Raw genomic sequence first — 19,492 nt, 5'->3', positions numbered from 1 at the left:
TCTATAATGTTAGTGAAAACAAGTACTAATGTAGGTCTTTCATAAAAGCAAAGTGGCGTAAAGCAAATTTTCAAAAAGCAGGGGATACCTGAGTTCTTTACCACTGCCACGGAGAAATATCTTTTGATCTTTTCTGTGGTTTTGGCTTTCCTGATTATTGCGCAGTTTGTGGTGGATCCCAGAAGTTTTCGCATTTCTGCATCAATGGTCATAAAGGACTGAATTTTTATTATTATTATTATTTTTTTACCATGTTATTGCCTGGCCCACTCAAATGATTTATTTTCAACCTAAACATATAGTTAGACATCTCAACTATAGTAAACACCACCAAGACCAAGACAGCATCTCTTCTTCTAGGGTTTAGGTTTTGCCCAGAATTCCTTATACATGGAATAGTCCATACCAAGAATCACTGCTCCCACGACAAAGTCTTGGGCTGCGTGCATGTGGATCAGGTGAATGGACATTCTAGTTTCTCCCCTGCTCTTCAATTTATATAATCCAGACACAATAATTGCTGCAAAACCCGCCATTCCAATAGGGACAAATGGTGCCTCTTTAGTTTTTCGGACAAGTTTAGATCCCTGACCGTCATATGACAAAAAGGAAACATCTGTGTCGGTTGACATAGTGATTGAAGACTCTTCGGAGATCAACAGGACCTCCCAAACTCCAACAGGCTTCTCAGACTGAATTTTATCTTTGCCACGTGTTTCAATGAGACTCCTTTCCAAAGATAAACAACTACAGGGTGGGGCAAAAGTAGGTTTACAGTTGTTCATATGGAAAATACAATTATTAATAAATAATAATACAAGAATAAACTCTGTGTTTTGTGTGCTCACAAGTGAAAACCTACTTTTGTCCAACCCTGTCTATTAAAGACAAGTTTCACAAGAGAGGTATTATCCCTATGTGCATACAGTAAAATGTAGAATGAACTGCACAGCCTTCATTTTAGGCACGATGCTATACTTCATGATGTGTATTTATTGGTGTTAAAGCTTACAAGTCAGGGAAATTCTCCCCTTTCTGCTAGTCTTTCCCTCTGTAACTTCTCCCCCATAGATGGAGACTTTCCTTTCTATTAAACCCTTTCTATTAAACACTCACTTGCTGAGTACATTTAGATGAGCTGTTTTGTCTCAGCCAAAAAGCTTCTTTCCACGTGTGTATGGAGCTTTCTAAACAAGGTGTACATAAACAAGTCCTGCATCTTTTACAGTTGCTACAAGACAAGGTTGGCTTATTTTAGGAAGCAAACCAACACATAAAGGAAAGGCTGTGAGGACTATAACAAGGCTGGATGGATAGCTAGTTGATGGGTGTAAGCCTCTGAGCTATTTTATAAAGATGATTAATTACAGCATGTGCCTAATCGCACGATATCAGAGCCCAGCTGTCTGGGAGTGAAAGCTAGAGGAATATACGTCAGCTCTAGATGAAATCCAATATCCAATATGCTGGGAGTTTTTTGATTACTACTTCAATTTCATTAGTCGTTATCCTATTCAGGTTTTCTGATTCTTCCTGATTCAGTTTTACATGATCTCACTCATATGTGGAATCTAATGAACAAAATAAACTGATAAACAAAATAGATCCAGAGACACAGAAGCATGGAACAGACTGACGAATCTCAGGGGGAAGGAGGGGGTGAGGGGGTGGGGAGAGATTAATGAAAGAATTTATATGCATACACACATAACCCACGGACACAGACAACGGTGTGGGGAAGGCCTGGGGCAGGAGCAGGTGCAGCTCAGAAAGGGTCAAGGGGGAAAAAGGGCACATCTGTAATACTTTCAACAATGACAAATTAAAAAATAAGTATATATTTATTGAGCATCTACTAGGTGCCGGGCACTGGGAATACAGCAGGGAATAATACGAAGATCCTGTCATTGTGGGGCTCATGTTTTCATGATTTCAAACTAGAGAATGACTCAGAATTCCCCAAGTTAGTTTCTTATTTTATGACTGTATTTATACAGAAGCCAGAGGAAATCTGTTTTAATTAAATTTTATTGTGTCTAAATCTCTCAGTGAGGGAGAGAAGAGGAGCTAGGATGGACTTCTAGTAACCAACTTAAGTCTTTGGTTTTTTATGCAGTTGGGTCTACGTCTTTGTTTTCCCATGAATAAAATGTCTTTTGGGTATTGGCCAAAGAACAATTTTGACACCTCCCTTTATTTTTAGGAATTTATCATCTTAGACAGGCAGCGCTATCACCCATCGCCATTCCCAGGTCTGAAAATTTCAGAAGCAACTATGTTTTAATTTTATTTATTTTGCCTGAAGCAGATCCTTGAAAAGTCCACCCTCTCAACTAGATTTGTATTTACCTTAAAGCTAGGCTCCATTTAAAAGTGTCTCTTTTGCCTTTGTCATTCAGACGGGTGGGGATGTGATTTCATGAATTCTGCAATTCATCAACTGTTACCCATCAGCAGACACTCCAGGTGCCACATACACCCTTCCTCTTCGAGCCAGAAAGCACACCCTCCTGAATGCCTCTGATCCAGCACACAGTAGGCACTTCATACTTGTGCCTGAATGTGACCATTTTAAATGTGAGTCTCGCTCCTTAAGAGGACAAAGTCTAACATCCAGTGCCGTGTGCCAAAGGAACTTTTAAGGCATTCTATGAGCTAAACCAACAGTGGCGACTTCCTGTCGGAGCGGGAGGTAAGAGGCACTTCCCAGCACTGACAAAGGATTTGGTCTGGTCAGGTTGTTTACACAGTGCCCGATGAAGTGCGCGATAAAATAATGTATACAATTCCTCCCTCAACCAGAACAGGATCCTGGCTGTCAGGTGTTAGGAAAAGGTTCTGTCAGTGACAACTTAGTAAGTTTAAGCTATTTCAAAAGTGCTTCTTCAAGTGCTTTCAAGTGCCTTAGAAACAAGTTACAGTTGAGGGGGAGTCAGTCCCTCCTTTCTTCTTAATCCTTAGTCATTAACAGTTCAACTCAAGGACTCAATAAGCCATTAGCTTTAAGATAGTGCTTTCAGATTTTAGGAGGTTTTAAATCCCAGTGTTCAATGATCTTTGATGTTCAACTACTTCTTGTTATGCTTTACTTCCCAGGTTGGCCCTGGGGCTCCCAGACGGGCTGTGGCAAGCCCAGAGCCAGGGTGGTCCTCATTCCGCACCATCTCTTGGGATCCTCACTCGCTGTCAGTGTCAAAGTTCCTGGTCTAAAACTTCCTGGCCCCCTCATCCTGTCTGAAAGGACTGGGACATAGATCTGCCTCATTAAATCTCCTGGGTACCTCAACTCTTTCCAAAGGACCATTCCAATGAACAGATGCTATGCTGTGGACTTTATACAGGAAGCACCTTGTAGCTGTGCTCTGTCTCTGGTGATTTCTTCCTCAATCGACTGCAGGAAGAGGAATGCATGGGTCAACATTTTCTGCTCACTGCTTAGTAAATGTGCACCGAAATTAATGTGGTCTCCCCAGTCCAGCTTTGACCTCCCTGCCCATTTAGAGGGGAACATACTCTGACCTATCCTAGGTGTCAGCCATTCGTATAGGCGAGTATCAGTGTTGTGTGCCTGCCTTATTTGGGGGAAATTTTGAGGTTTGTGAGACTATCTCAGACAAGATTTTTAAAAACATGCTCTAAGCGCTTCTATTACACTAAATATTTAATCTAGTTATGCCCATCCTTTGTTTAGAACCCATTAGTAGCTTCCCATTTTATTTAGACTTCAATTTGAACTTTGTGCCAATGGCCCCCTCACCTTAAACAATCTGGCTTTCCCCCCCCCCTAAAAACTTTGAGGAAAAACTTTAAGTTGTTTTAAAATATACAACTTGAATTAATGAATAAAGAACATATCCATCACTCCCTAAAGTTTTGTTATGCCCCTTTTATTGATTTTTTTTTAGAGGGGAAGAGAGAGGGATAGAGAGATAGAAACATTGCTGAGAAAGAAACATTGGTCAGCTGCCTCCTGCAGCTGGGGATCGAGCCTAACCCAGGCATGTGCCCAGACTGGGAATTGATTTGGTGACCTCTTGGGTCATAAGGCGATGCTCAACCACTGAACCACACTCGCCAGGCATTGTGCCCCTTTTAAATCCATGTCTCCTTTCTCATTCATACCCAAGCATTGATTTGATTTCTATCACTATATATTTGTTTGCAAGTTCCAGAATTTTATATAAATATATGTACTTTTTTTCCTGCCTTGTTTGACAGGGCATGATGATTTTGAAATTTATCCATTCTGTTGCATATATAAATAGCTTGCTTCTTTTTACTGTTTTTTGTTAAATTATCATTTATATAATATTTCATTGTATGGATATACCACTATTTGTTTAACCATTCACTTGTTGATAGATGTTTGAATAGTTTCCAATTTGGGGCTATTACAAAACTTAATTAAAATATTTTTTTTTAAAAAAAGGGAAACAAAAAGAAAGTAAATTACTAATGAAAATGTAAAATAAATATTACTTGCCATAAATAGAAACTCACCATAGAAATGAATACAAACCTAATAAAGGAGTTGTACAACTCAAAATCATTGCAGGTACCAACAATGGGGTATAAACCATGTTGGGGAGCCCTCTCCCTGCAGGAATCAGATGGGCCTCCTCTGTAGATCCCAGCCCCATGGATCAGAGCAAGACAATGAGTAGTTATATTCTATGGTGTATAGTTAAAAACAGAAAATCTGGCACATTATATGAGAGAACATGGTGCTGTAATGTTGATAGATGCTATTTGGTTATTCACTCATTAACTTAAAAAATATATCAGTGAGCCTATCTTGTGTGCAAAGCAGTGGGGGTGTAATGGGGATCACACAGATGTGGTCTCTGTGGTTCATGAGCTTATTTATGGTCTAAAGAGTAGAGACAAGACGAGCTTCAAGTGTGATAGGAACTATGATAGACAGCCTTCTGATGGTCTGAGAGAATACAGCTGGGTACTTACTGTGCCCTCAGGAGTCACCCACATCTACATGATGACCCAAAGGGTACTTAGGAGTCAGACACGGGAGTGGAATGGGAAGTGGATTATGAGACAGAGGAGCAGGTTCTAGGGAGAGACTTGTAAGTAGAAACAGTCTGGCAGGCTTGCAATCTCATCCCAGCATGATGAAGCACGGCCGGGTTCTGGATCAATGCAGTGGAGAATCCATGCCAGTCCCTTTTTCTAACGCCCTTCATCACATCGCTGAGTAATTTCTCCCTGCCCAGATGGTAACTAAGCTGATGTAAATGCTGGTAGACCGGTGGTCTACAACGATTCTGGGAAGAAATTGTATTTGGATTACTATGTCTTGTATATGTTAAGTGGTAGACTTTCATACAGCTAATATCAAGTCAGTCTATATAAAATGAGCCTGGCCCTTCCAAAGTCAACCAAGCCAATCCTGACAAACTTCTGACTTAATCAAGGCCATTGGGGAGTGGTGATGAAATAAATAAAGGACAAGCTCAGAAGGTCATCAACAGACCCATCAAAGCTATGATGGCGAGGAGCAGTTAATGTGAAGAGATTTGGGGCTCTGATATGCTCTACCCAACATCCATCCCTTCCCTCTTCTTTGTTAACAAAACTCCAGTTGTATTCAAGGGTTCACCCTCATCCTCGCAGGCATGGACTTCAGAGGCGTGACCACTACCCCCCAGCCTAGAGATGGATCTGACTGGACTAAGTCAATCACAGAGCCCATGCCACTCGTTAATGGCTGGTTTTAGGCATGGGCATGTGACACAACTCTGGCCATGGAGACAAGAGGGGAAGTCTGCTGGGAGAGCTTCTGGCAAAGCTTCTCATCTTAGAGAGGATCCCACAGAAGAGTTTGTTTCTTCCTCTTCTGGACGCTGTTGTCATTGGATATGACTCCTGAACTGCTGCGACCACCTTGTGATCATGGGGCAGGGGAGATGAGTTTGCAGGTCTATCAGACCAGGGAGAATTTGGGGGGTGGCAAAGCACAGAGATGAAAGGATCTCGACACTTAATGACTTCCCCAAGCCTCAGAATCACTCATCTCTGGAGCTGCCCACTTTTTAAGTACTCAATATGTGAGGTAATAAGTTTTCTTGTGTCTTAAGCCATTTTGAGCTGAGATTTCTTGGGCCAGGGGCATCATAACTAAAGATTCAATTCATTTATTCAATCATTCAACACCTACTTTCTTGGTGGTGACTCTGGGTCAGGCACTGTAGGAAGAGACAGAGACAGAAATTTAAAAATGAAGTTAGATACGGTTATGTACCTGGTTTTGCATCATGAAATGTGAGCAGAAATGACATGTACTACTTCTGAGAAAGAACTTGAAGAACCAACAGGGGATTCATTGGGTTTCCTTTCCTCTACCTTGATGCCGAAGAATAACATGTTGAGAAAGAACTTCCACTCACCGGCCTCTCCAGTGACCAAGAGTAATAGCCTACCCCTTCTTTCCCACACTGGATGTGTAGTGAGACAAAAAATAAAAAATAAAAAAAAATGTTGTTTTGAACCATCATGAATTTTAGGTTGTTTATCATCATGTAAAGCCTATGCTAGCGGACAAGCATGTAAAGCGCTTAGCACAGAGCCTGGCACTCAATGCACCAAAGCCTACCTGTGGCTGATGCTCACCTAGAGTAGTGAACTAATATGGCCAGCACCTATCTGGAAATATATTTAGAATGGGACTGTTTAAAACCCAGTTATTTACAGGCTTATCGAGTAGAGGGGGTATCAGTTAATTACAAAATACGTGATTGAATTCAGAGTTCAGTCTTCTATACCTGAGCACCCGAAAATCCCAAATAAACAAGCTATCTTTAGATGACAAATATGAAGTTTTACTTTTAATGTTACAAAATTAATTGTAGCAGGATCCATTAGAAGTCTGACTTCCCTACAGTTAAAAGAAAAAGAGAGCTGAGAGAGAACGGATAGAATACTTAAAATATGTTATTAAGGCTACTTGCAAAAATATAGTGTTCGGCTTAGTAGAACCCCCTGCAGCTCAGAGGGCTACCACGTCTGGGCGTGGTACAGCGCCCTCCTTCCCGAGGGGTCTCGGTAATTAGAGATCGTCCTGGGGAGAGGAGCCAGAATGGCTATAGTTCAGAAGCTGTCCCTTGAAGGCCCTCAGTATAGACAGGTAGGGTGTTCTGTCTCCAAATGCTTATCTGGGTGGGCCCCAAAGGCCAAACAAGGAGCAAAGGTGGAATTGTGAGGGGCAATGAGCTCAGCTCAACATATCAAATACGTCCGAGGGAGTGGCCGCCAGGCCGCGCCCCCGACCCCTGCCCTATAAGCGGTGGGACCGCGGCGAGTTGCCGCCTGCGGCCGGGATGCGGCAACTCGCGCACCTCTGAGCACTTCTGCGCACGGGGCCGGCGGCTGTGGCTCCGGGACCTCCGCGGCAACGCAGGGCGTGGGACCCGGCAAACTGTGGGTGACCGCGCCTGCGAGGGTCTTTTCCATCCGTCCACCAAGACCTGGGGAGGAAGAACCAGCAGCTTCCCCCTCCCTCCCCCTCCTCCACGATTTTGGATACTCCGCAGGGACGCATTTTGGGGTTCCCACTGACTTCCAGGAAGGACACGTGCCCTTCTCTGACCCCAGCTCGGACGGCCACCTGTGTTCGCTGCGGTGACCCTTCGCCCATGACTCTGCGGTGCCTGGAGCCCTCCAGGAAAGGCGGGATGCGGAGCCAGCCGGCGACCGCGGGGTCCGAGGAGGAGCCGTCCCGGGAGGCGGCGCGTCTGGCAAAGGCCTTGCGGGAGCTCAGTCAAACAGGTTGGTACTGGGGAAGTATGACTGTTAATGAAGCCAAAGAGAAATTAAAAGAGGCACCAAATGGAACTTTCCTGATTAGAGATAGTTCGCATCCAGACTACCTACTAACAATATCTGTTAAAACACCAGCTGGACCAACTAATCTGCGAATCGAATATCAAGATGGGAAGTTCAGGTTGGACTGTATCGTGTGTGTCAAGTCCAAGCTTAAGCGATTTGACAGCGTGGTTCACCTGATCAACTACTATGTTCAGATGTGCAGGGATAAGATGAGAGGCGCCGAAGCCCCCCGGGAGGGCACCCTTCACCTCTATCTGACCAAACCGCTCTACACATCAGCACCACCGCTGCAGCATCTCTGCAGACGCGTCATCCACAGATGCACCGGGGCCATCTGGGCACTGCCTTTGCCAACAAGGCTGAAAGAGTACTTGGACGAATATAAATTCCAGGTATAAGTGTTTCTCTTTTTCTAAACGTGCCTCATGTAGAGTATTTCCAAATGCAGCCACGTAAAAGAGAACCAAAACCTGGGTGAGCGCTCTGGATAACCCCGCGGAACCCTCAGAACGGCCTCTAACTTAGGCCTGTGAGAAGGCAGCTAGGTCAAGCTCCCTCAGATATGTTCACCTGAATAATGCTTCCCTTCCAAGGCTGAGACCACAGTTAATCCTTTTAAGTTAAAAAGGACATGTTCCAAGTAAAGGCTTAAGTAACATTTTTATCAGGATGTCTTGAGTTTCTGAGGTTCCTTTATCTCCCCGTAGCAGAGAAACAACTCCAGGGAGGAGTCCCAAAGAAGGGGAAAAAAACTGAGGCAGGCCTAACTCCCGTTTTACGTGCCTGGTGACTCGAGTCTATTGTGGACATGTTATATTTTGTATCCTGATGTACTTAGGGCTTTTGTTGATCAGATATGCGTGTGAGTGTTATCTTTCATTTTATAGAATTAACCAAGTCAACCAAAAAAGGGACCATGACATCCTGTATTTGTCTTTTTGCTACATGTATGAACTCTCTCCTGTGAAGGAGCACTGTCGTGATCCATTTTAAGGGAGCCTGACTTCAGAAATGTTTCAAACTGGTGCAAATGGAAAAGACTGCTTTCCCTTTAAGGCTAAAGACAGGAATGTCACGCTATACAGGTGCAACTCAATCCCTGTTAATAAAACCGTAGATATATAGACATTTTAGCCTTTGAAGTAGCTGTGTCGCAACCTGTTGCCATAGATTTTTTTTTTTTTTTGCAAATGGCTTTAGAAACCTCCGAGTTGTCCTTGAATTGTTTAACCATGGACATCAGCAGTTATGTTCTTCCAGATCTAGGGGGATACCGGCCTGTTTTTCAAAGTCTTTATTTACTGTGGTTACTCTTTGATTAGAATGTGTTAAATAAAAAACCTGATTTTTTTAAAAAAAGACATTTGACCTCATAATAATTATATCTGCACAATAAAAGGGGCTGGATCTTGAAATAGTGAGCTATCATTCAAAGTGCTTCAAAAGAGTATGAATAACTTGTGTGTACATAGAATTCATCCAGAACTTATTGAGGATCCACTACATGCCATGTGATCAGCGAGGAAGATAAAAATTAATGTGATGTGATTCCTGATCACAAGGTATTTAATGAAAGTCTATGACGGGTAAATAAATAAATACAAAGATAATTATTTTGTGTAGCAACTGATACTGTAGAGTTTGTGCCAACTTTTATGCAGATATTAATTCTGCTTTGAATAATCAGGAAATACTACATGGAAGTTATATTTTAGTGGGTCTAAAATAATAGTTTGGAGTTTGTATTGCAGGGCAGTAACATATCAATGCAGGGAAACTCAATGAATTTTAATGTCCCCCAAATTCTTTAGAATTTATTCCATCCTATAAAGGCAAGGCAAACACAAAGGTGATCTAATGGGATAAGACACATATAAAATGTGTGCATGAACTAAAGGGACCCCCCCCCCCATTTCTTTAAAGCAAATAAATAAAGAAGTTTCCTCCCTTATTTGGATGGAGAATTTGCCATTCTTGATGTCACTGGTCAAACACCTCAGGTAGATTGTAAAATCCCTCAGGAGCAGGGAGAGCTTCTAGACACATTTAACGGTGGGACTTGACTGTGAGGCTTGTGTCCCTCCAGGCTTGCTTAGAAATGTAACTGGGAAAGATGGATGGACTTTGGAAAAGGGATTGGTTTTATTTTGGTTTCCAAAATAATGTGGAAGACTGAACTGGTAGCCAGAAGGGTTAAGTAGCAGGAGCATCAGCATCGTTTCTATAACCGGAGTTACAAGGATCCGTCACCAGCCATCTCTATAACCCACATCTGAGAAAAGGAGCAGTAAGCCACTAAAACCGACAACTTGTTTCTTTAGTCCCAATCCAGAATGAATACAAAAGATATTAAGCCCCGATAATTTTAAGATCTATAGTACTTGACAGTAAGGAGTAGCAGTGTGATAAACTGAGAAGCTGTGGTAAAACAGTCCTAGGTTCAAGGCTGAAGTCTTCTGCTTCCCAGCTCTATGACCTTGAGAGAGTTATTAACCTCTCTGAGCTCCAGTAGTTGCATCTGCAAAGGCGATACAAATATAGATCACATAGGCTAGCTGCGGGGATTGCACAGGATGTTGCAGTGTGGTAGCACAGTGCTAGCCATGTAGCAGGCACTCATAAACTAGAGCCATCAGTATTATTTTACTCTTAGGAGAAATGCATGCAAAAAAAGGAGTTAGGGCCTGGCCAGCGTGACTCAGCAGTTGAGGATTGACCTATGATCTAGGAGCTGGAGGTTTGATTTCCGGTCAGGGCACATGCTCGGGTTGTGGGCTCGATCTCCAGCAGGGGGCGTGCAAGAGGCAGCCCATCAATGACTCATCACTGATGTTTCTCTCTCTCTCCCTCTCCTTCTCCCTCTCCCTCCCTCTCTCTGAAATCAATAAAGACATATTTAAAAAAAAAAAGAGTTAGGTATTAGTTTGGCCTTATTGGACTTTGGCTTTGAAAATCAATTCAACAAATTTGAGCAAGTATCTTGTGCAAGGCACTGAGTTACTAGTACTGGGGACACAGTGGGAAACAGTACAGTAAGTCCCTTCTTCCTTCATGGAGTCACGATCCAGAGGGTAACAAAGACAGTAAGGAAGTAAACAAATAAACACGATCCTTTCAGGTAAAGATTAGAACTAGGAAGAACTTAAAAAAGAAAGCAGGCTATGCTATGCTCGTGCCACGCATGAGAACTCTGGCTGAACTTCTGACATTTGGGGAAAGATGTCAATTCCTGAAAGATGACATGAAGTGTGCACATAGTGTTGCACTGACCCAGTGACTATTTCCCATAGCCACACACTTACAATGTCTCCATGAAGTCAGGTTCCAGACAGGTTGGTTCACTTCAAAGGGATCTGTTTTAGGACTCACACACTTATTTTGGTTTCGGGCAAGTTGGATTACTCATTCACTAAGTATTTTTCTTTTTCTTTTTTAAAAAATATATCTTTATTGATTTCAGAGAGAGGAAGGGAGAGGGAGAGAGAAACATCAATGATGAGAGAGTCAGTGATCGGCTGCTTCCTACATGCCTCCCCACTGGGGATCAAGCCCGCAACCCGGGCATGTGCCCTGGCCTGGGATCGAACTGCAATCTCCTGGATCCCAGGTCAGTGCTCAACCACTGAGCCACAATGGCCGGGCCACTAAGTATTTTTCTTAAATCTATATATTTTTATTGTTGGCAGTATTACAGATTTCCCCTATTTTCCCCTCCTTTGCCCCTTCCCCCGATACCTAGGCCTTACTCTACCCCAGGCCTTCACCACACTATTGTCTGTGTCCATGGACTGTGCATATAAATAGATATGTTCTTTAGTTAATCTCTTCCCATCCACCCCCCTCTGAGATTCTTAAGTCTATTCCATGCTTCAATGTTTCTGTGCCTATTTTGTTCATTGGTTTACTTTGTTCATTAGATTCCACAAATAAGTGAGATCAAGTGATGTTTGTCTTTCTCTGACTGGTTTATTTTACTCAGCTTAATGCTCTCCAGATCCCTCCATGTTGTCTCAAAGGGTAAGAGATTCTTTTTTTTAAATATGTCTTTAATGATTTCAGAGAGAGGAAGGGAGAGGGAGAGATAGAAACATCAATGATGAGAGAGTCATTGATCAGCTGCCCCCTGCACACTCCCTACTGGGGATCGAGTCCGCAACCTGGGGATGTGCCCTGACTGGGAATCAAACCTTGATCTCCTGGATCCTAGGCTGATGCTCAACTGCTAAGCTATGCTGGCCAGGCGAGATCCTTCTTTTCTACAGCTGCATAGTATTCCATTCTGCAAGTGTACCACAGATTTTTTATTCACTCATCTACTGACGGGCACTTGGTTTATTTCCAGATCTTAGCTATTGTAAATAACACTGCTATGAACATAGGCATGCATATATTCTTTCTAATTGGTATTTGGGGGTTCTTAGGATATATTCCTAGAAGTGGTGTCCCTGGGTCTAAGGGCAGTTCCATTTAATTTTTTGAATAAACTCCATACTGTTTTCCATAGTGGCTGCACCAGTCTGCATTCCCACCAGCAGTGTACCAGGGTTCTCCTTTCTCTACATCCTCTCCAGCACTTGTCGTTCCTTTATTGATTTGTTGATGGAGCCATTCTGACAGGTGTGAGGTGATACCTCATTGTGGTTTTAATTTGCATCTTCCTGATGATTAGTGACTGAGCATTTTTTCATATGTCTATTGGCCATCTATATGTCCTCTTTGGAGAAGTTCACTAAGGATTTTGACAGAACCTTCAACTGATGTGTATTTTTAGTACCAGGTTAATGTGTAAGAAAAATATGTATGGAGGGGCTGTATGAAAAATGAAAGAGGAAAATAAAATTGCAAGCTGTTTCTCAAGTGTCAGCTTAATAATAATGGAATAGAAAGTATTGGTGGTTCATAGACTATATGAGACCAAAACCAAATGCAAGTAAAATACCAAATTGCTGGTATTTTGACATTTGTGAGGGTGTCAATTATGAAAGAACTCAAACTGACAAAGACAGTAGGAAGGGCCAGAGTTGGGGATTGGAGGAGACAGAGATGCAAAGAGGCAAGCTTTTGGGAGAATGCTCTATTTGAACTTAATGACCAAAAACACATTTTGGAAGAATTTGGGAGACCTTCCCTTCTTAGGCCCAGGTGAACAATGTAGCCTGAAAATACACACTTTGATTTTTTTAAAAATGGCAAGAGGAGTTTTCAACAATGGAAGTAACTGATAAACATGACTGTAAAAACAGAGGGCTCCAAAGAGAAGAGGGTGAGCCTATAATAATAGTCCTGTCTCTTTAAGTCCAATTTGTTAATTGCATACACTTTACACATATAATACTTTAACACAATTTATGCCATCACTCTGAAACCCACACTAGGAAATATCTCCAAGATTTAGTTCAGAGTTTTCTCTGTTATCCATAGCAGAGCCCCTGACTTACGCTAACTTCTCACTTATTTCTATAAACTCTCAAATCTTAAATCTACCTTATATTTTTAGTTTAATGATGTTTCCTTTCTCTGAAATGTCATCTTCCCAGTCTCTCTCTTGGCTTCTTTCTACCCTTCATGGTTTGGCTCAAAGGTCTCTTTTCTTTTTATCTTTTTAATAACACGTTTTTATTGATATTTTAGAGAGAAAGGAAGGGAGAGTGAGAGAGAAGAGAGAAACATTGATGGATGTGAGAGCATAACATCAAGCAGATGCCTCCTGCACACCCCATACTGGGGATGGAGCCCACAGCCCAGGCATGTACCCTGACTGGGAACTGAACTGTCAACCTCTTGGTACATGGGATGATGCTCAACCAACTAAGCCACACCGTCCAGGGCACAACGGTCTCTTTTTCATTGAACCCCTCCTTAAGCAGAATTACCCATACCCTGACTTGGTTTCCCATAGCATTTTATATGTTTTTATGATCCTTTTGTTCATCATTTTCGTGTATACCATTTATACTGTGCCCACTATGTACCAGGCACTGTGTTGAAAATATTACATAAATTCCTTCACTGAATACTTATTACAGACTTATGAGATAGGCATTATCATTCTAATTTACTGAGGAGGTTAAGACATTGCTTCAGTTCATCCGGCAAATAATACATGGCACCAAAATTTGAACTCATTCTTATTCTAGAGCTTATGCTTTTAAGTACATGGCTTCTCATACCACACTGCTTGCTTTTCTTGGTGCTGCAGTTTATTTGTATTCATAGCTGTTTCCCTCTCTAGATGACAAGCATGTCTTGGCGAATTACGAACTGGTGAGGAGTTGATCCATTGGTCCTACCCTTGTTTCAGGAGGCAAAAGTGTCAGAGTAGCCAAGGTTGATTACTGAGAGGACATTGAAGAAAAATGCCATAGACAGAATTGGTAAAGAGTCAAGGATCATATAAATCTCAAAATAGACTTCTAGACTCTCCTATCATATCAAGTCCTTCTCATTTAGGACTTGCACACATTTATATTACAATTCTTACTGATTTGTATTGTTTAAGAGTTCATTGTTCCTTGCTGGACTCAGATCTCTTGAAGAACAATGGTTGTATCTTAATCTTATCTTTAGGGTCCAATTATTTAGAATCAATTATTTTTTTAAGTTTATTTTTATTGTTGACATTATTACAGATGTCACCTATTTCTCCCCCATTTCTTCCCTCCACCCCAGTCCTTCACTACGCTATTGTCTGTGTCTATGGGCTATACATGTATGCATATAAGTTCTTTGGTTAATCTCTTCCTGCCCCCCCCCCCCCCAAAACCACTCTCCTCTGAGATCTGTCTGTCCCATGCTCCCATGCTTCTGGACCTATTTTGTTCATCAGTTTATTTCATTCATTAGATTCCACATATAAGTGAAATCATGTGATACTTGTCTTTCTCTGACTGGCTTATCTCACTTAGCATAATACTCTTCAGATTCATCCATGCTGTTGTAAAGGGTAGGAGACCATTCTTTTTTATAGCTGCATAGTATTCTATTATGTAAATGTACCACAGATATTTTTATCCACTCATTGCTGACGGGCACTTGGGCTGTTTCCAGATCTTAGTTATTATAAATAATGTTGCTATGAACATAGGGGTGCATACATTCTTTCTGATTGGTGTTTCAGGGTTCTTAGGATATATTCCCAGAAGTGGGATTGCTGGGTCAAAGCGCAGTTCAATTTTTTATTTTTTGAGGAAACTCCACACTTTTCCATAGTGGCTGCACCACTCTGCGTTCCCACCAGCAGTGTGCTAGGATTCCCTTTACTCCCCATCCTAGCCAGCACTTGTTTGTTGATTTATTGATGGCAGCCATTCTGGTAGATGTAAGAAGATACTTCATTGCAACTTTAATTTGCATCTCTCTGATTATTAGTGACTTGGAGCATTTTTTCATGTCTATTGGCCATCTGTATGTCCTCCTTGGAGAAGTGTCTGTTCAGATCCTTTGCCCATTTGATCAGCTGCCTCCTACATACCCCCTGCTGGGGATTGAGCCCACAACCCAGGCACGTGCCTTGATTAGGAATCGAACAGAGATCTCCTAGCTCATAGGTCAATGCTCAACTGCTGAGTCATGCCAGCTGGGCCTTTGCCAATTTTTTAATTGGGTAGTTTGTCTTCCTTTTGTTGAGTTGTATGGGTTCTTTATATATTTTGGAAATTAATCCCTTATCAGATGTATCATTGGCGAATATGTTCTCTAGCCCTTGCTCACCTTCTTTTCTCTTTGGTATCCCTACCATGCGGATGTTGCTCCGTTTCATGTTGTCCCACAGTTCCCTTTCACTGTCTTCATGCTTTTAAAATACTTTTTCTTTTTGCTGTTCTAATTGAGTGATTTTTTTCCACCTTGTCTTCTAATTCACGAATTCAGTGATTTGTTCCTCAGCTTCTTCTAATCTACTGTTGATTCCTTCCAGGGTATTCTTTATTTCTATGTCATTCTTCATTTCTGACTGGTTCTTTTTCATGGTTTCATGCTGATGTAGTTCCAAGTTCCCTGTAGTTCCAATTAAGCTCTTTGAGCATCCTTATAACTGTTACTTTGAACTCTATATCTCATAAATTTCTTGCCTCCATTTCATTTAGCTCTTTTTCTGGATATTCCTCCTGTTTTTTCATTTGGGGCCTTTTTCTTTGATTCCCATTTTTTGCTGGTTTTTTTGTGTATGTTTGTTTCTGTGTATTGGATAAGACTGCTATGCCTCTCAGTCTTGGTGGGCTGGCCTTCTAGTCAGACCCAGTGGTATAGTCTCCTTGATCTGAGCTGGGTGCTCTAGGAATGTCCCTTGCGTGGGTTAAATGGGCCCTCTTATTGAATTTGGGTCTTGATTGCAGTTGTCTCATTCATGGGTAGGCTCAGCCCTCAGGCTTGTTGACTGTGCGTCTCAGTCCTGACCATGTTGTGCCAACTGTTATACAGGTGCGGACAGAACAAAAGACAAAACTAGACCAAACCAAAATCAACATGAAAAACAAAACAAAACAACAACAATAAAAACGACCACACAAATAGACTAAAAAACAAATAAAAACACACACAAAAAAAATATTAAAAGATGAGACCAAAAGAATTAGAGAAAAAAAAGAAACAAAAAGAGAGAATATGAAAGCGAAGAAGAGACAAGAAACAAGAATAAGTATAAAAATATAAGAAAGAAAAACGTAAGTGAAATAATAATTTTAAAAATAACAATACTTAGTAAAACAAAATATAGAACAGGAAAAGAAAAATGTGAGAAGAAAAAAGAAAAGAAATTAATAATAAAAATAAAAAAGTAAAGAGAAAAAACCAGACTAAAATCAAATATAGAAATAAGAGAATATGAAAGAAAAAAGAGAAGAAAGACAAAGAAAAACTAGACCAAACAAAAACATTGCATCTGCTGTTCGTGGCGCTCACTGGCTTTTACTCTGATGTTGTTGGATCAGGCCCCTTAAGTGTTGTCAGTCTGGATCTCCCCAGAAGTTATCTGGTGCAGGCCTATGTGAGTCACTGTCCCTGCCTGGCCCTGGGCAACCTGACTGTAGTCCTGCATGGTGGATCCCCAAGTAGTCCAGCAGGCAGGGCCTCCTTAGCCCAGAGGCTGGACTCACACCTTGAATGTCCTTCTCCCATGGAACTGGGCTCTGTGGTAGCCGAGTCCAGATCAGGATGGTTTAAACAGACTCACGTTGGGGTTGGTGCCTGTAGCTTGTAGGAAGGGCTGTTGGGTGCTTCCTCTCTTCCAATACCTCAGCACTGCCTAGGTCACTGGCACCCCCTTGTCACCACCCAAGCAAGAGGGGATATTAAAAAAGTATCCCCCCCCCAGCCCGCCTTGGCTCTGTAATCTTCAGTATGGCTGGCTCTCGCTGGGTGGGGCTTCTGCCCAGGCTCCCACCAGGCCAGATGTCCAAGTCCCCCAGGCTCCTGGGCCCAGCCTCATGGGCACAGATTTCTAGCCTAGAGCCCTTCCACAAGTGGGGGAAGGGACGCCTCCTCTTTGCTTGAGGTGGGGAGGAGCCTCCTCTTTCCCATGGCACTCTATGTGGTCCCTGTCCTGCTATCTGCCAACGGCTCTTTCAGGAAATAATTGGACCCTCAGAACTGTTGAGACCCCTCCACCGGTCTGGAGTTCTACATGGCCCCTCCCACAGACACTGATCAGGGTGAACTTCCCAGGCTGGTGCTGTAACAAAGCAATTGCTTTTTGCCTGGGATAGTGTGGTCTGAATCTCCCAGGTGGACTGAATTACCACTAAGTCCCACTTCCAAATGGTATGTGGGCTCCCCTTCCCTTCTCTGTTGCTCTGGTTTGGGGATCCCTGCATGGGGCCGAGACCCCATGCTCCCAGGGGGCAGGGGTTGCGCTTCCACATCTTCCCTCTGGCCTCCCAGCTGCACTGTGCAGCTGTGCAAGTTGGCTCACCCACTCCACATCTCCTGTCCCCTCTCCACCCTCCCTGCCCACAGTATTTAAGATCAGCTATTTTCAAATGGTTTTTCAAGTTGAATGTTCTACAGTTTAGCCACAAGTCCAGTCCTGTGCTGGGAGCAAGCGGAGGGAACTTCCCTAGACTGCAGCCACATTGCCTCTCCTCCTAGAATCATAATTATTGAACTACAAATTGAAAAGGTAGGCCAATGCATAAGTGAAGCTGAAGCAAGCAAAAATGTTTTCTACATTATTTATAAAATGATTTGACTATATAAAAAAAATTCATGACTTTTGCTGGTGGTATTTTCCTAGAAAGATAAGGATTCATTCAACACCAGGTAAATGCAGCCAATCACAGAGCATTTCAGAGCATAATACATCACAGCTCTGGTTCCCCTCACCCTCCATTCTCTGGAATAGTAAAAATACAAATCCTTTAACAGACCACCTTGATAACTTATCATCAAGGCCTCAAAATATTTATACACTAATATTTACTATAGAATTAAACAAGATGAACAGAGTTTTCATCCCTGAAATAGGTTTTCTGACAATTAAAAACACTAGATGGTGACTGAGTGAACAATTGATCATTATCTACATACTCTTTCATTCATGTTACAACTATATATTAAATGCCTATTATGCTCAAGGCTTATAGCTAGTCCCTAGGGATACAGCTATGAACCAAAATAGGCATGGTCATTGCTCTCTTGCTGTTTATTATCAAGTGAGGGAGAGTCACCAAATAATTTAAAAAAATAATGGATAATGTGATAATTGCTTCAAAGAGTGATGTATACTAAAATGAGAGCCAATAAAAGGCGAAAACAGAAGCATAGGGAATAGAGTCAGTAATACTCTAATAACTAGGTATGGTATCAGACGGGTACAAGATCTATCGGGAAGGTCACTTAGTAAGTTATGTACTGTCCAATCACTGGGATGGACACCTGACACAAATATAACACTGTATGCCTATTGTAATTGAAAAAAAAGATTTAAATTTAAGAATTCATCCATTTACTAGTCCATTAAAATTATTGTACACCCAAACTTTGCATAAGCCATGGGATTAAGCTACGACTTGACTAGGGACTGGGCTGTATTTGATCTTTGCATTCTCAGTGCCTGTTTTTTCTTAATTGAATGAAAAAGAAAAGAAAAGCTCATTAGCTGAGGGACTTCTCATTAGTGAAAATGAAAAGTAAAAGAATTCTTTTCTTTTTTTAATCCTCACCCAAGGACTGAGGATATTTTTTCCATTGATTTCAGAGAGAGTGGATGGGAAGGGGGAGGTGGGAGAGAGAGAGAGAAACAGAGGTCGACTGGTTGGCCCCCCGCCTCACCTCCGCACACACACACCCTGACTGGGGGCGGGGATCAGACCTGCAACCCAGGTACGAGTCCTTGACTGGGAATCGAACCCATGAGCCTCTGGTGTGTAGGCCGGTGCTCTAACAACAAAGCCACACTGGCCAGGGCAAAAATGTAAAAGAAATTGACAGCTTAAAGTTACATGGGAATGGGAAAACATTAGATGGATTTTAAATATTTTCTACTTTAATTTCCAATTTGACTGTCTGATTTGTAATTTATATTTGTTTATAGTTGTTCTATGCCAAGATTGGTTTCTTTCCATCAGCATGTGCAAATGTAATAAATTAAATAGTTATTAGTGTTGTGGCTATCTATGGTATTATCAGAGGTCTTTAGTGCAACCATGAAAATAAACAC

General features: G+C 42.0%; 2 pseudogenes across 2 annotated transcripts; one reads left to right on the top strand and one right to left on the bottom strand.

The window, feature by feature from the left end:
- Positions 1–356: 356 nt before the first annotated feature.
- Positions 357–632, bottom strand: LOC308556394 (HIG1 domain family member 1A, mitochondrial pseudogene; annotated as a pseudogene). The gene has a single exon. The product of its transcript is annotated as an HIG1 domain family member 1A, mitochondrial pseudogene (transcript).
- Positions 633–7,646: 7,014 nt separating this feature from the next.
- Positions 7,647–8,237, top strand: LOC308556503 (suppressor of cytokine signaling 2 pseudogene; annotated as a pseudogene). The gene has a single exon. The product of its transcript is annotated as a suppressor of cytokine signaling 2 pseudogene (transcript).
- The last annotated feature ends 11,255 nt before the right edge of the window (positions 8,238–19,492 follow it).

This window comes from Miniopterus schreibersii (assembly GCF_964146895.1).
Source record: "Miniopterus schreibersii genome assembly, chromosome: 4".
Lineage (NCBI taxonomy): Eukaryota > Metazoa > Chordata > Mammalia > Chiroptera > Miniopteridae > Miniopterus > Miniopterus schreibersii.
This window is presented reverse-complemented; position numbering and strand designations above follow the sequence as displayed.